The 13,766-nt window shown below is 34.5% G+C and overlaps 1 pseudogene; it reads left to right on the top strand.

The window, feature by feature from the left end:
• The first annotated feature begins 202 nt into the window (after positions 1–202).
• LOC141562048 (actin-like protein 6A pseudogene) lies at positions 203–990 on the top strand (annotated as a pseudogene).
• Positions 991–13,766: the final 12,776 nt, after the last annotated feature.

Here is a 13,766-nt window from a genome sequence, read left to right as displayed (position 1 = left end):
AAAACAACAAATAATTATTTAAAACATATAAAACAAGCTTTTCTAGACAATGCTATAGATTGCCTCAGGGGGTGGAGTAGGAGGTGGTGTTTAGAGCTCAAGAGTCTCAGGGACTGGACAGGCCAGGGCTGGAAGCTGGTTAAGTGCAGCAGCTGAGGTAGCTCTGACTACAGCAGCAGCAGCAGCAGCAGCAGCAGCAGCCATGAGCAGCTACATCTATGGAAGAATTAAAGTTGGGGCTTTTGTTTTTGATACTGGCTCTTATAAAATGATAGCTGGCTATGCTGGTGAGGACGCACCAAAGGTTGATTTTCCTTCTGCTATTGGTGAAAGGGATGATTGAAGCACATTGATGGAAGCAGATGGAAATAAAGGCAAACAAGGAGGTCTATATACTATATAGATACCAATGCATTTTGTCTTCCAAGAGAAAATATGGAGGCAACATCACCTTTAAAAATGGAATGATTGAAGAGTAGGAAAGCTTCCAAAATATTTTGGATCATACTTACAAGATGCATATCAAATCAGAAGCTGGATTATACCCTGTTCTAATGTCAGAAGCATTATAGAATCCCAGAGCAAAGAGAGAAACTGACAGAGTTGATGTTTGAACACTACAAAATCCCTGCATTCTTCTTTTGTAAAACTGCAGTTCTTACAGCATTTGCCAATGGTTGTATCATAGGGATAATTTTGGATGGTGGAGCCACTCATACCACGGCCCTTCCAGTTCACGATAGATATGTTCTTCAACAAGGCATTCTGAAGTCACCTGTTGCTGGAGACTTCATTGCCATGCACTGTAGAAAACTATTCCAAGAAATGAATGTACAGCAGACACCTCATACATGATCACATCAAAGGAGGCTGTTCGTGAAGGATGCCCAGCAAATTGAAAGAGAAAAGTTGCCACAAGTTACAAGGTCTTGACACAATTGTATGTGTAATTGTGTGAGCCAAGATTTTCTTGTCTTTTTTTTTTTTTAATTATTACAGCTTTTTAGTTACAAGATAGATGCATGGTTAATTTTTCAGCATTAACAATTGCAAAATATTTTGTTCCAATTTTTCCCCTCCTTCCCCTTACCTCTTCCCCCAGATGACCAATACATGTTAAAAATGTTAAAGTATAAGTTAAATACAATATATGTATACATGTCCAAACAGTTATTTTGCTGTACAAAAAGAATCAGACTTTGAAATGGTGTACAATTAGAATGTAAAAGAAATCAAAAATGCAGGCAGACAAAAATAGAGGGATTGGGAATTCTATGTAGTGTTTCATAGTCATCTCCCATAGTTCTTTCGCTGTGTGTAGGTTGTTCAGTTGATTACTGCTTGATTGGAACTGATTTGGTTAATCTCATTGTTGAAGAGGGCCACATCAATCACAATCATATAGTATTGTTGTTGAAGTGTATAATGAACTTCTGGTCCTACTCATTTCACTCAGCATCAGTTCATGTAAGTCTCTCCAGGCCTTTCTGAAATCATCCTGCTGGTCATTTCTTACAGAAAAATAATATTTCATAATATTCATATACCACAATTTATTCAGCCATATTCTAACTGATGGGCATCCACTCAGTTTCCAGATAATGGCCACTACAAAAAGGGGTGCGACATAAAGGTACCTTGCCCTTCTCTGAGATATAAGCCCAGTAGTAACACTGCTGGATCAAAGGGTATGCACAGTTTAACTTTTTGAGCATAGTTCCAAATCATTCTCCAGAATGGCTGGCTGTATTCATAATTCCACCAACAATCTATCAGTGTTCCTGTTTTCCCACATCCCCTCGGACATTGAACATTATCTTTCCCTGTCATTCTAGCGAATCTGACAGGTGTATAGTAGTATCTCAGAGTTGTCTTAATTTGCATTTCTCTGATTAATAATGACTTGGAACATGTTTTCATATGGCTAGAAATATTTTCAATTTCTTCATCTGAGAATTGTCTGTTCATATCCTTTGACCATTTATCAATTGGAGAGTGGCTTGATTTCTTATTGAGGCTTTATTAGAACCTTTGACTGTTGGGGGCGGAGCCAAGATGGCGGAGAAGAAACACACGACTCTGTGAACGTCCTCACTCCCTCACAACCAATTAGATAAATTAAGCCTCAAAATAAGCCCAGGACTGATAGATACCACAAGGACTGGAAGCATGACTTACCAGCTGAAGAGAATCTGGAGTTTCAACAGAAAAGGTCAGTCCCCAGGGGAGGAAGAAGAGAGGCCAGCACAGACGGCTGGGTGCTAGCATACTCTGCCCATTGCGCTGGGAAGGGCTCTGGGATCAGAGAAGCCACTGAGGTAAAGGAATCTGGCACAGGCTGTTAGCTCTTCTCTGCTAATTATTTAGCAGTTCAGAAGAGAAAGCCAAAATACTTTAAAAAGTCAGATTAGATGTTCCCCGGATCCTGGAGGTGACTCAGCAGATCTCGGCACCAGGGGGTGTGGCCTCAGCTACCACCTGAGAATAGTTAAGAGATTGACAAGTGGGTGGATACGGCCCAAGGCAACACACACTGCCTAGTTTAGCTGGAGGGAGTGGAACTCAGCTCCAGGAAGTCCCAGAGAAGCGGAACCTTTGAACTAGGGACCACGGTTTCTGGCAGACACTTCCAGTTTGAGCACAGAGGCTTTTCAAGTCACCTGCTGCAGACATCCACGCCCCACCCAGACATATAGGCTGGGCTTTGTGCTGTCCTTACTGTTCAACGCCCTCGGGCACAGCAGTGCTAATCACCTCTGAGGCACTTCCAGGGAGGGGGTGGGGAACTCTCTCCCAGAGCTCTATCTTAGCTCAGGTGCAGGAGCCGCTGCTTCCATCCGGTCTGGGAGGAAGCTGGTAAAGAAGTAAATAAATAATTTCCTACCCCAGGGACAGACCCCAAAAAATTTTTTTAAATATGAGCAAAAAAGCAGAAAAACTATAGATTCCTTCTATACAGAGAAAGAGCGGGTATCCAACCCTGAGGAAGTTAACAGCAGAGAGACAGCAGCTAACAACCTAAAGGGGAATGATTCCTGCCCCCCATCACATAACTCTCTCCTAGAAGAAACTTTTAAAAAATTAAGGGAGTTTGAAGAAAAATGGGGAAAGGAAAGGGAAGCTATGATAGAGAATAACAACATCCTGAAACTGGAGTTGGAAAAAATAAAGAATTCACAGGAGATGCAGGGAAACAAAATTTATGAATTAGAAAAGGTTAAAAAAACACAGGAAAGTAGGATTTCTGAATTGGAAAAGATAAAAAAGTCTCAAGAAAATAGAATTTCTGAATTGGAAAAAGAAAATAATTCTCAAAAAAAAATTAGGGAAATGGAAAAAAATTCAATAGAGCAAAATAATTCATTTAAAAACGAAATTGGGCTTTTACAAAAAGAACTAAAAATTTTGAAAGAAGAAAATAACTCCTTAAAAGTCAAGATGGAACAAATAGAAATGAATGATTCACAGAGAACCCAAGAATCAGTCAAACAAAAAAAAAAAAAATGAGAAGCTGGAGAACAACATCAAATACTTACTGGGAAAATCTATAGACCTGGAAAATAGATCTAGGAGAGATAATCTGCGGATCATTGGACTTCCAGAAAACCATGACCAAAAAAAGAGCCTAGATTCTATTTTATAGGAAATTATCAAAGAGAACTGTCCAGAGATAATAGAAACAGAAGGGAAAGTAGATGTGGAAAGAATTCATCGAACTCCTTCTGAAATAGACCCTAAAAAAAGAACACCACGGAATATAGTGGCTAAGCTGCAGAATTACCACACAAAAGAGAAAATCCTGCAAGCAGCTAGAAAAAAACAATTTAAATACCAAGGTGCCACAATAAGGGTCACCCAAAATCTGGCTGCCTCCACATTAAAAGATAGAAGGGCCTGGAACCTGATATTCCGTAAGGCAAAAGATCAAGGACTGCAACCAAGAATGAACTACCCAGCTAAGTTTAGCATCTTTTTCCATGGAAGAAGATGGTCATTCAATGAAACAGAGGAATTCTATATGTTTCTAAGAAAAAAAAAACAGACTTAAACAAAAAATTTGTTCTACATCCAAAAGATTGAAGAGAAACAGAAAAAGGTACACAGAACCCTTGAGAACTGTAACTCTGTTGTGGGTATATAAAAAGTACTCAAGGATAATTTGATTTTACTGATATAAAAGAAAAAAAGGGGGGTGTAGTAAAGGGAAGGAGGTCGTTTTAGAAAAAGGGGAAGGAATGATAAAAAGAGGGAAACTACATCCCAGGAAGAGGCATAGAAAATACACCATATCTGAGGGAACTTAGTGAGGGGGAGAATCATTGTGTGAATCTTACTCTCATCAGGAGAGGCTCAAAGAGTAAATAATTAACATATTTGTTTTTCAGAGAATTTTCTCTCACCTCATTAAAAGGGGGGAGAGGAAAAGGGAAAAGGAAAAGGAGAATAAGTGAAGGGACTTGGAGGGAGGGGGGAGGGATTCTAAAAAAAAAAAGGCAGGGTTGCGTGTCACAAGGGGGGTCTGTAAATTAAATATCGGGGAGGGGGATCAGGGGGGTCAAGGGAAAAAGCATAATCTGGGGATAATATGATGGCAGGAAATACAGAATTAGTAATTTTAACTGTAAATGTAAATGGGATGAAAGATCCCATCAAACGGAGACGGATAGCAGATTGGATCAAAAAGCAGAACCCTACAATATGTTGTCTACAGGAAACACACTTAAAGCAGGGAGATACATATAGAGTAAAGGTAAAAGGTTGGAACAGAGCCTATTATGCTTCAGGTAAAGCCAAAAAAGCAGGGGTAGCTATCCTTATCTCAGATCAAGCAAAAGCAGAAGTAGATCTCCTTAAAAAAGATAAGGAAGGAAACTAGGTAGCATAAATAATGAAGCCATATCAATACTAAACATATATGCACCAAGTGGTATAGCATCTAACTTTCTAAAGGAAAAGTTAAGAGAATTGCAAGAAGAAATAGACAGTAAAACTATAATAGTGGGAGATCTCAACCTTGCACTCTCAGATTTAGACAAATCAAACCACAAAACAAACAAGAAAGAAATTTAAAAAGTAAATAGAACATTAGTAAAACTAGGTATGATAGACCTTTGGAGAAAACTGAATGGCAATAGAAAGGAATATACTTTCTTCTCAGCAGTTCATGGATCCTATACAAAAATTGACCATATATTAGGACATAAAGATCTCAAAATTAAATGTAGGAAGGCAGAAATAATAAATGCCTTCTTCTCAGATCACAATGCAATAAAAGCTACATTCAGTAAAAAGTTAGGGGTAAATAGACCAAAAAGTAATTGGAAACTGAATAATCTCATCTTAAAGAATGACTGGGTGAAAGAGCAAATTATAGAAACAATTAACAATTTCACCCAAGATAATGACAATGATGAGACATCATACCAAAATCTGTGGGATGCAGCTAAAGCAGTAATAAGGGGAAATTTTATATCTTTAGAGGCTTATTTGAAGAAAATAGAGAAAGAGAAGATTAACGAATTGGGCTTACAACTTAAAAGGCTAGAAAAAGACCAAATTATATACCCCCAACCAAAAACTAAACTTGAAATACAAAAATTAAAAGGAGAAATCAATAATATTGTAAGTAAAAAAACTATTGAATTAATAAATAAAACCAAGAGTTGGTTTTATGAAAAAGCCAATAAAATAGATAAACCTTTGGTAAATTTGATCAAAAAAAAGAAAGAGGAAAATCAAATTGATAGTCTTACAAATGAAAAGGGGGATCTTTCCACCAATGAAGAGGAAATTAGAGAAATAATAAGGAGTTACTTTGCCCAACTTTATGCCAATAAATTTGATAACTTAAGTGAAATGGATGACTTCCTCCAAAAATATAGGCTCCCTAGATTAACAGAGGAGGAGATAAATTGCTTAAATAGTCCCATTTCAGAAAAAGAAATAGAACAAGCTATTAATCAACTCCCCAGGAAAAAATCCCCAGGGCCAGATGGATTCACATGTGAATTCTACCAAACATTTAAAGAACAATTAGCCCCAATGTTATATAAATTATTTGAAAAAATAGGGGATAAAGGAGTCCTACCAAACTCCTTTTATGACACAGACATGGTACTGTTACCTAAACCAGGTAGATTGAAAACTGAGAAAGAAAATTATAGACCAATCTCCTTAATGAATATTGATGCTAAAATCTTAAATAAGATATTAGCAAAAAGACTTCAGAAAATCATCTCCAGGATAATACACTATGATCAAGTAGGATTTATTCCAGGAATGCAGGGCTGGTTTAATATTAGGAAAACTATTAATATAATTGACCATATTAATAATCAAATTAATAAGAACCATATGATCATCTCAACAGATGCAGAAAAAGCATTTGACAAAATCCAACATCCATTCCTACTAAAAACTCTTGAAAATATAGGAATAAATGGACTATTCCTTAGAATAATCAGGAGCATATATTTAAGACCTTCAGTAAGCATAATATGCAATAGAAATAAACTGCAAACTTTCCCAGTAAGATCAGGAGTGAAACAAGGTTGCCCACTATCACCATTACTATTCAATATAGTACTAGAAACGCTAGCCTCAGCAATAAGAGCCGAGAAAGAGATTCAAGGAATTAGAGTAGGAAATGAGGAAATTAAACTATCACTTTTTGCAGATGACATGATGGTATACTTAGAGAACCCCAAAGACTCTGCTAAAAAGCTACTAGAAATAATTCAAAATTTCAGCAAAGTGGCAGGATACAAAATAAATCCACATAAATCCTCGGCATTTTTATATATCACTAACAAAATGCAACAGCAAGAGATACAAAGAGAAATTCCATTCCAAACAAATGTTGAGAGTATAAAGTATTTGGGAATCCATCGACCAAAGAAAAGTCAGGAATTATATGAGAAAAATTACAAAACACTTGCCACAAAAATAAAATCAGATTTAAATAATTGGAAAGACATTCAGTGCTCTTGGATAGGCTGAGCGAATATAATAAAGATGACAATACTCCCCAAACTAATCTATTTATTTAGTGCTATACCAATCAGACTCCCAAGAAACTATTTCAATGACCTAGAAAAAATAACAACAAAATTCATATGGAAGAATAAAAGGTCGAGAATTGCAAGGGAACTAATGAAAAAAAAGTCAGAGGAAGGTGGCCTAAGTGTACCTGATCTAAAGCTATATTATATAGCAGCAGTCACCAAAACCATTTGGTATTGGCTAAGAAATAGACCGGTAGATCAGTGGAACAGATTAGATACAAAGGACAAAAAAGGGTACATATATAGCAACCTAATCTTTGACAAACCCAAAGATACCAACATTAGGGATAAAAATTCATTATTCGGAAAAAACTGTTGGGAAAACTGGAAATTAGTATGGTAGAAATTAGATATGGATCCACACTTAACACCATATACCAAGATAAGATCAAAATGGATCCATGATTTAGGCATAAAGAGGGAGATAATAAATAGTTTAGAGGAACAGAGGATAATCTACCTCTCAGACTTGTGGAGGAGGAAGGAATTTATGACCAGAGTAGAACTAGAGATCATTATTGATCACAAAATAGAAGATTTTGATTGCATCAAACTAAAAAGTTTCTGTACAAATAATACTAATGCAAACAAGATTAGAAGGGAAGTAACAAATTGGGAAAATATTTTTAAAAACAAAGGTTCTGACAAAGGTCTCATTTCCAAAATATATAGAGAACTGACCCTAATTTATAAGAAACTGAACCATTCTCCAATTGATATATGGTCAAAGGATATGAACAGAGAATTCTCAGAGGAAGAAATTGAAACTATATCCACTCACATGAAAGAGTGTTCCAAATCACTACTGATCAGAGAAATGCAAATTAAGACCACTCTGAGATACCACTACACACCTGTCAGATTGGCTAAGATGACAGGAACAAATAATGATGAATGTTAGAGGGGATGTGGGGAAACTGGGACACTAATACATTGCTGGTGGAGTTGTGAAAGAATCCAGCCATTCTGGAGAGCAATCTGGAATTATGCCCAAAAAGTTATCAAACTGTGCATACCCTTTGACCCAGCAGCGCTACTACTGGGATTATATCCCAAAGAAATACTAAAGAACGGAAAGAGACATATATGTGCCAAAATGTTTGTGGCAGCTCTTTTTGTTGTAGCTAGAAACTGGAAGATGAATGGATGTCCATCAGTTGGAGAATGGTTGGGTAAATTGTGGTATATGAAAGTTATGGAATATTATTGCTCGGTAAGAAATGACCAGCAGGAGGAATACAGAGAGGGTTGGAGAGACTTAAATCAACTGATGCTGAGTGAAATGAGCAGAACCAGAAGATCACTGTACACTTCAACAACAATACTGTATGAGGATGTATTCTGATGGAAGTGGAAATCTTCAACATAAAGAAGATCCAACTCACTTCCAGTTGATCAATGATGGACAGAGGTAGATACACCCAGAGAAGAAACACTGGGAGGGGAATGTAAATTGTTAGCACTACAATCTGTCTGCCCAGGTTGCATATACCTTCGGATTCTAATGTTTATTGTGCAACAAGAAAATGATATTCACACACATGTATTGTACTTAGACTATATTGTAACAAATGTAAAATGTATGGTATTGCCTGTCGTCGGGGGGAGGGAATAGAGGGAGGGGGGGTAATTTGGAAAAATGAATACAAGGGATAATATTATAAAATATATATATATATATATATATATATATATATATATATATATATATATATATATATATATATATATATATATATAATAAAAAAAAAAAAGAATAAAAAGAAAAAAAAAAAAAAAAAGAAAACTAGATTCAGTTCCTTCCACAGAAGGATTATAGTAAAGCATAGTGGCAGTCAAAGACATTCTTTTACCATGGCTAGAGCCAAATTTAAAAATATTGTCTATTTGGCAAGTTATTTCTTAGTAATACCCCCAGTGCTTCCAAGCATTTTTCAAGCCTAACATTGCTTGCAAATTGGCTTAAATATTCAGTTATGTAGACTTTATCCTTGAGCACTGGAGTATTATTCAAATCTAACAACTGCCCAAACCACTCACTGTCTTCACCTAGACAAAAGATTTTCTCTTCAAAAGCATTCATTATTTTTAGTAAAACATTATAACTGTATTTTCCTGGAAAAAAATTTGAAAGGTTTTATGAGTTTCTCTTTCATGTGGAGTGAATAAAAGGGGAAATTTCATCAGAGTAAAAAAAAAAAAAAAAAAAAAAAATGAGTAAAAAGTTAAAGTAGGCTTTAACAATAGATAGCTTCTATATGAATAGAGAGCAGACTTCAAATCCTGAGGAGACTTAAAACAGACTGTCTGCAGATGAATCCTCAAAGGGGAATAGAATCTGGTCCCCACCACACAAGGCTCTCATAGAAGAAATTAAAAAGGCTCTTACAAGAGAACTAGAAGAAAAATGGGGAAAGGAAAAGGAAGCTTAGAAAGAGGGTGTGGATATGTCATCCTACTCATTAAAAAATAGAGGATAAAGAAATGAAATCCCTGAAAAAGAGAATTAGTGAATTGGAAAAAAAAATAGTTCTCTAAAAATAAAATTGTCAAACTAGACAAAAAGTCCATAGAACAAAACAACTCATTTAAAAACTCAATGGGACAATTACAGAAGAAAAATTAAAAAGAAAGAAAGAAAGAAAATAATTCATTAAAAATCAGAATTGAACAAATGGAAGTGAATGACTTAAAGAGACACCAAGAATCAGTCAAGCAAAACCAAAAAAAAAAAAAAATGAAAAAAAAAATAAATATCTACTTTGGAAAACAACAAATGTGGAAAATAGATCTAGGAGAGATAATCTAAAAAATTATTGGACTCCCTGAAAATCATGATGAAAAAAGAGCCTAGACATTATTTTTTAGGAAACCACCAAAAATAATTGCACATATATTATAGAAACAGATGGTAAAATAGACATTGAAAGAAATCATCAATCATGTACTAAAAGAGATCCCAAAATCAAAACTCCAAGAAATATTGTGGCTAAACCAGATTTATCAGACCAAGGAAAAAAATAATACAAGCAGCTAGAAAAACACAAGTCAAATGCAGAGTAGCCACAATAAGGATTACTCAGAATATAAAGCCTCCACATTAAAGGATCGAAGGGCCTGGAATCTGTTATTCCAAAAGGCTAAGGAACTTGATATGCAACCAAGAATAACTTACCCAGCCAAAATGAGCCTTTTTTTCTAGGAAAGAAGACAGACATTCAATGAAATAGGTGAATAAGATAGAAGTGAAAGAGATAAATAGGCTACTAGAAAAGTTAGGTATGATAGATCCTTGGTGAAAACTAAATGGAGACAGAAAGGAGTACACTTTTTTTTCAGCAGTTCATGGAACTTATACAAAATTGACCATATATTAGGACATAAAAGCCTCAAATTCAAATACAGAAAGGCAGAAATAGTAAATGCATCCTTTTCATATCATGATATAATTAAAATTACATTCAATAAAAATCCAGGGTAAAGTACATCAAAACATAATTGGAAACTAAATAATTTCATCCTAAAGAATGATTGGGTAAAACAGCAACTCATAGACACAATTAATAATTTCAACTAAGAAAATGGCAATAATGAGACATCATACCAAAATGTGTGGGACGCAGCCCAAGTGGTAATAAGGGGGAATTTTATATCTCTTGAGGCCTACTTTCATAAAGTAGAGAAAGAGAAGGGCAATGAATTGGGCTTGCAACAAAAAAAGCTAGAAAAGCAGCAAATTAAAACCCCCCAGTCAAACATTAAACTTGAAATTCTAAAAATAGAAGGAGAGATTAATAAAATTGAAAGTAAAAAACAAACAAACAAATAAACAAACAAAAAATAAACCAGAAGTAATAAATAAAACTAAGAGTTGCAACTATGACATAAATAAACCCTTGGTTAATTTGATTAGAAAAAGAAAAGAGAAAAATCAAATTGTTAGTCTTAAAAATAAAAAAGGGAGAAGTTGCCACTAATAAAGAGAAAATTAGAGCAATAATTAGCACTTAATTTGCCCAAATTTATGCCAATAAATTTGATAACCTAAATGAAATGGATGAATACCTTCAAAAATATAGATTGCCCAGATTAACAAAGGAAGAAGTAAATTGGATGAACAGTCCCATTTTAGAAAAAGAAATAGAACAAGCTATTAATCAACTTCCTAAGAAAAAATTCCCAGAATCAGATAGATTTACATGTGAATTCTACCAAATATGTAAAAAACTATTAACTCCAATGCTATAAAACTATTTGAAAAAATAAGGATTGAAGCAATCCTACAAAATTCCTTTTATGACACAGACATGGTCCTGATACCTAGACCAGATAGGTTGAAAACAGACAAATAAAATTATACACCAATCTACCTAATGAACATCAATGCAAAAATCTTAAATAAAAAATTAGCAAAAAAATTACAGAAAATCATCCTCAGAATAATGCATCATGACCAAGTAGGATTTATACCAGGAATGCAGGGCTGGTTCAATATTAGGAAAACTATTAACATAATTGACTATATCAATAACCACATTAACAAAAAAAAAAAAATATATATATATATATATATATATATAATCATCTCAATAGATGCAGAAAAAGTATTTGATAAAATCCAATAGCCATTCCTATTAAAAAGGAGAGCATAGTAATAAATGAACTTTTTCTTAAAATAATAGTCAATAGCATCTATTTAAAGCCATCAATAAGCATCATATATAATGGTGATAAACTGGAATCACTCCCAATAAGATCAGGAGTGAAACAAGGTTGCCCGCTATCACCATTACTATTTAACATCGTATTAGAAATGCTAGCTTCAACACTAAGAGATGAAAAAGAGATTAAAGGAATCAGAGTAGGTAATGAGGAAACCAAATTATCACTCTTAGCACGTGATATGGTGGTATACTTAAACAATCCCAGAAATTCTACTAAAATTCTATTAGAAATAATCTACAGTTTAGGAAAGTTGCAGATTACAAAATAAATCCACATAAATCACAAGCATTTTTATACATCACTAACAAATTCAGCAGCAGGTGATAAAAAGAGAAATTCCATCTAAAATAACTGTCGATAATATAAAATATTTGGGAATCTCTTTGCTAAGGGAAAATCAAGAACTATATGAGCAAAAATACAAAACACTTCCACACAAATAAAGTCAGAATTAAACAAGTGGAAAAATATTAACTGCTCTTGGATAGGTCGAGCAAATATAATAAAGATAACAATATGTCCTAAACTAATGTATTTATTTAATACTATACTAATCAGACTCCCAATAAACTATTTTAATGACCTAGAAAAAATAACAATAAAACTCATCTGGAAGAACAAGTGGTCTAGAATTTCAAAGGAACTAATGAAAAAAAAAATTCAATGAAGGTGGTCTAGCTGTATCTATTCTAAATCTATATTATGAAGCAGCAGTCACCAAAACCATTTGGTATTGGCTAAGAAATAGACTGGTTGATCAGTGGAATAGGTTATGTTCACAGGACATGTTCACATAACTATAGCAATCTAGTGTTTGACAAACCCAAGGATACCATCTTTTGGGATAAGAATGCACTATTTGACAAAAACTGCCTGGAAAATTGGAAATTAATATGACAGAAACCAGGCATTGACCTACTCTTAACACCATACACCAAGATAAGATCAAAATGGATTTATGATCTAGCCATAAATAATTAGATTATAAATAAATTTTAGAAGAACATAAGATTGTTTACATCTCAGACCTGTGAAGGAGGAAGGTATTTGTGACCAAAGAAGAACCAGAGACCATTATTGATGATAGAAAAGAAATATTTGATTATATCAAGTTAATTTTTTTGTACAAACAAAGCTAATGCAGACGATATTAGAAGGAAAGCAATAAACTCGGAAAACATTTTTATAGTTAAAAGTTCTGATAAAGGTCTCATTTCCAAAATATATAGAGAGCTGACAATAATTTATACGAAATCAAGCCATTCTCCAATTGATAAATGGTCAAAGGATGTGAATAGACACTTTTTAGATGATGAAATTGAAACCATTTCTAATCATATGAAAGGATATTCCAAATCACTATTGATCAGAGAAAAGCAAAGTAAGACAACTCTGAGATATTACTACATACCTGTCACATTGGCTAGAATGACAGGGAAAGATAATGACAAATGTTAGAGGGGATATGGGAAAACTGGGACACTGATACATTGTTGGTGGAATTATGAATACATCCAGCCATTCTGGAGAATGATTTGGAACTATGCTCAAAAAGTTATCAAACTGTGCATATTCTTTGATCCAGCAGTGCTACTACTGGGTTTATATCCCAACCACATATTAAACATGGGAAAGGGACGCACATGTGGAAAATTGTTTGTGGTAGCCCTTTTTGTAGTGGCTAGAACCTGGAAATTGAATGGATGACTGTCATTTGGAGTATGGCTGAGTAAATTGTGGCATATGAATATTATAGATTATTATTGTTCTGTAAGAAATGACCAGCAACATGAATACAGAGAGGCTTGGAGGGACTTATGTAAACTGATACTGAATGAAATGAGTAGAATCAGGAAATTATTATACACTTCAACAAAAATATTATATGAGGATCAATTCTGATGTACGTGGCTCTCTTCAACAATGAGAGGATATGAATCAATTCCAATTGATCAGTAGTGAATAGAACCAGGTACA

The sequence above is a fragment of the Sminthopsis crassicaudata genome, chromosome 3 (assembly GCF_048593235.1).
Source record: "Sminthopsis crassicaudata isolate SCR6 chromosome 3, ASM4859323v1, whole genome shotgun sequence".
Lineage (NCBI taxonomy): Eukaryota > Metazoa > Chordata > Mammalia > Dasyuromorphia > Dasyuridae > Sminthopsis > Sminthopsis crassicaudata.
The sequence above is the reverse complement of the archived record's forward strand: the minus strand, read 5'-3'. Positions and strand labels throughout refer to the sequence as shown.